This window comes from Octopus bimaculoides, chromosome 3 (assembly GCF_046866305.1).
Source record: "Octopus bimaculoides isolate indiv1 chromosome 3, ASM4686630v1, whole genome shotgun sequence".
Taxonomy (NCBI): Eukaryota; Metazoa; Mollusca; class Cephalopoda; order Octopoda; family Octopodidae; genus Octopus; species Octopus bimaculoides.
In genome coordinates this window covers 160823637-160828636 of record NC_142930.1, presented here as the reverse complement: position 1 = coordinate 160828636, position 5000 = coordinate 160823637, and positions in this window count along the sequence as shown.

Genomic DNA, 5000 nt, shown 5'->3' with positions numbered 1-5000 from the left:
ACTGAATGTGTTTCAGTTCTCTTCTCATCTGCAGTGCGAAAGTATAGTAACGATAATATACAGCCACAGATTTTAACATAGACTCTCTAAGTATGTAGTCAGTTTCTTTATTTTATATATGAAATAACGTAATATTATATATATATATATATATATATATATATATATATATATATATATATGTATGTATATGTATGTATATATATATATATATATATATATATATATATGTATGTATATGTATGTATATATATATATATATATATATATATATGTATGTATATGTATATATATATATATATATATATATATATATGTATATGTATATGTATATATATATATATATGTATATGTATATATATATATATATGTATATGTATATATATGTATATGTATATATATATATATATATATATATATATATATATATATATATATATGTATGTATATGTATATATATATATATATATATATATATATATATATATGTATGTATATATATATATATATATATGTATGTATATATATATATATATATATGTATGTATATATATATATATATATATGTATGTATATATATATATATATATATGTATGTATATATATATATATATATATGTATGTATATATATATATATATATATGTATGTATATATATATATATATATATATATGTATGTATATATATATATATATATGTATGTATATATATATATATATATGTATGTATATATATATATATATATGTATGTATATATATATATATGTATGTATATATATATATATATATATATATATATATGTATATATATATATATATATATATATATATGTATATATATATATATATATATATATATATATATATATATATATATATATATATATATTTATATATATATATTACTTGTTTCTGTTATTAGACAGCAGATATAATGAGACAGATGGCCACTTTCAAGATTTTTTAGACGATGAATTGACACTGGTACTTAATTTTGTAAGAGCCGGTTCTTTTGTTATCGCGTCCGATAAGTTATGGGGGTATAAAAACACCAACATCGGTCGTCAAGCAGTCGTCGAGGATGAATACAGACGCAGAGGCACGCATCCACTCAAACACACACACACACATATATATATTAACGACGCGCTTCTTTCAGGTTCCGTCTACCGTATCCGCTCACAAGGCTTTGGTCGGCCCGAGGATATAGTAGAAGACACTTACCCGGAATCGTGTGGTTGGGAAGAAAGCATCTTACTCCACAGCCCGATCGCACATACATAGTATATGTGTTTTGTTTTTATGCTAATTTGCTGCCTACTCGACGCTGAGGGTTTGCTACCACCTGGCTTTATGTAAGAATCTTTCCCACAATGCTAGTCCGCAACAAATAGGCGTATAGAACACATATTCTAGTTCGATATATCTTTTACTTTTTACTTGTTTCAGTCTGAGTGTTACCTCTTCGACCGTGATGGTCTTCGCCATATTTTCAATGTCGTCCCGGCCCATCTGTATTCTGATCATGTCTAAGCTCTGCCTTTGCCAGTTCCTGTGGAGTGTTCTAGTGGCCTCCATGACCACTACTCTCTCTTCCATGCCTTCCAGTATGGCAGCAACCAGCCAGGCTGCACCCATTTCTGGGTGTATGTCTTCTACCCTAACCCTGGAAGCATGTCTCCCAATGTATACGGGTAGAAGCGCCACTTCGTCTGTTTTAAACGGTGTTGCGGAGTGCAGCCGGGCGGTAGCTACGTCCCGAAACTGCCCCGCCACTGTTCCAAACTTTTTTCCTCAGACAATTCTGGCTAGGGATTTCCTACATTGCCAAAGTGCCTTTTCAACTTGAGTCGTTGACATGGTTTCTATTTTCCTGACTGATAAAACTTCTTTGGGAGGGAACACCTTCAATTCGTTCCCCTTTCTTTTAAGCATTTCTTTGAATTTACCCAATTCTTCCAGACACGCTTCTTCGTCTTTTTCTTTTTTACTTCGGCACCTCTGCGTAATTCTTTGTCTCCACTTTTTCGTCGATTCCATCTAAACATTTCACCAATTCTTCCTCAGATGACAGAAAGTCCGAAAAAGAAGAATTCAAGCCTTCACAACTCCTCACCCGACGCTCCTCCATTAAACAAGAGGGAAAATATCGCACCGCTAAGACAGCAAACAAAAACAAAACACGTGTGTTACTCGCAAAACCAACAATGCAACCGACAAAAGCTATACCGGAAGCAAGCTTCTTTACTTTATGAAATTGGCCACGAAGGCTGTACATAGAGGGGACAGCACAATGTGGGGACAAAAAACAAAACGAATAGAAAGAATGAAAAGAATGAAAGATGAAATGAAGCCGTCCGCCGCCCACCTCCGTACGACTTCATTGAACCTGTTAATACAACATTTTTTAAACACTAGTTTATAACAATTATTAGCGACAGCTAATTATCATTCCTCCAAATGATGTTTACATTGTGCTTCTTTAGAATATCATAAACACTTACCTGCTTAGTCATTGAGACGGTGCCGATTTCTGGACCCAGGACTTATAGTCATAATTTTCCTCCGTGTCTCTTAATCTTGATATGTATGCTGGGTCTGTCACTACACAACGAAAGTACTCGGGCATCCACTTTTGTAACACTGTCCCACGAGTCTATTTCATTATACACTTCTGCATCGTCTCCCCTGTACTTTATAACAGATTCTTCCAAGGGCGAGAGTGGGAAAATGTGGGACTCCTGTGTGTTTGTGCTTGTATTTATATCAAGTAGAGCATGGAGAGGGCTGGTGTCTGTAGGGATTAGTTGGAATAGAGTGGGAGCTGGGTAGGTGTGGGATGGGGATTGTACTTTACAGCGTGTGCCTTTTTTTCTCTTTCTTCTCTTTTCCGGCTGTTTCTATATATCTTTGCAACTTCTACCACCATATCGAGGCTTTGTCCTGGCCAGTTCCTGTGTCTTGGAGGACCACCACCTTCTTCTCTCTACATCCACTTCTGGGAATATGTCCTCTACCCTAACCCTGAAAACACATCTCCCAAAGTATACGGGTAGAAGAAAGTATACGGGTAGAAGTGTTCTAGTAACCTGCAGGACCATCACTCTCTCCTCCATACCTTGCAGCATGGCAGCCACCAGCCAGGCTACAACCATTTCTGGGGGTGTGTCTTCTACCCTAACCCTGGAAGCACAACTCCCAAGATATACGGGTAGAAGCGCCACTTCGTCGGTGTTGCCTGGCAGTAGCTACTTCCCGAAACCGCACCTTCACTGTTCCAATTTTTCTACTTCTAGCGAGATAGGTAATTGGTCCAAGTGCCTTTCCAATTTGAGCCGTTGACATGGTCTCAATTTTCCTGGCTGTCACTGAGTACGTTCTGTAAATTATTGTCTTCTCACTTGTTTCTTTTAAAACTTCTTTGTGGGGGGGGGGGACCTTCACTTCATTTCCCTCCGTTTTAATCATTCCTTGAACTTGCTTATATCCTCCAGCCTCACTTCTTCGCTTCTTTCTTTCGTCACCTCTGCATAATTCTTCGTCTCCATTGCTTCGTCTATCTTCTTTAAACACTCCACCATTTCTTCCTCAGACGACACAAAGTCTGAAGAAGGGCAGTTTACAAAGTCAGAAGAACAATTCACACTTTTGCAACTCCTCACCCTACGCCGCTCCATTAAACAAAAGGAAAATGTCGCACTGCTGAGACAGCAAAAAACAAAAAAACACGTATGTCACTCGCAAAACCAAAATTCCAACTGACAAGCGCTATACCGGAAGCAAGCCTCTTACTACACAGTCACGCGTGCGTATATATATATATATATATATTAGTTAGACAGATAGATAGATAGATAGATAGATATAATGCTAATAAGAAGATAAAGAAAGATTAATTCACATTTTTAATTAACAAGTTAGAATTGTTTCTGTAGCAACTCTTGTTTCAATATAAGTTCACCTAAATTATCAAAATAAAAATTTGCTTACTGTTTGCAGTTTTAAACATTAAACAGAATCAACTAAAGAGGCATTAGTTGCCCCGGATATGTAGTAGAAGACACTCGTTCAATGTTTTGCAGAATTGAACTGAATCAGAAACCATATGGGTGTTGAGCGAACTTCTTAGCCACACGGCAAAACCTGTGTTCTTTATTATCACCAAAATGCTGAAAGGAAATCGGCATTGGAGGGATTTGAAAGTAGAGCGTGGTGTATTGGAACATACGAAGCATTTTATCCAACGCATAATCGATTCTTTTAATTTGCAGCCTTGAACTCATTGATACAATTCGTAAAACAAAGCAGAAGATACAAAATTCCTATGCATATAGCCCATTTTCTATCCTTCATTTTAGAACTATTTATAAGAATTATCTTCTTCTCCGGGTTACAACGTGGGAGGTAATTACTGTACGTCATCACTAATCATGTTGAATGGCCTTCTGTTTTCATAATCAACGTCACGCCGTTCAAAATCACTGCTGAAGACATATCCAGGGAAATATTTTGCTACTACAAAGTGTCAAGTACTTTTGCTCGTCTACAGTACCAAGATCAAATCTTACTCTAAAATATAAATTGACTAGTTTAGCGCCATTGACACATGGCTGACTGTATCACTAAATATATTCGCTTTGTTGCTTTCGTCTTCTAGATCGATAGATTCAAATCAAACACGTTTCTATACCTTTTGTGGATAGTTGTTCGGCGGATATAATCGGTTCTTTCTTTTAAATAATTCCCATCAAAGAGGCATTTATTCAAACTTATCCGATTCCTCTCGGTCTTGGGAAATTATCAAAGCTATATCGAATTCACAAAATATTCTTCGGAATTCCCTATTTCCTTTTATCATAGCCAACATATTTCTATCGTGAAAGATAAATTTTCATTGAAGATATAGAAAATCTGTATAGTGTCAGATAAGCAAGAGACAAAATTCTTCAAATTAGATTTATGGTTCTGTCCAATAAAGGTATCTCTATGGTTATAAATA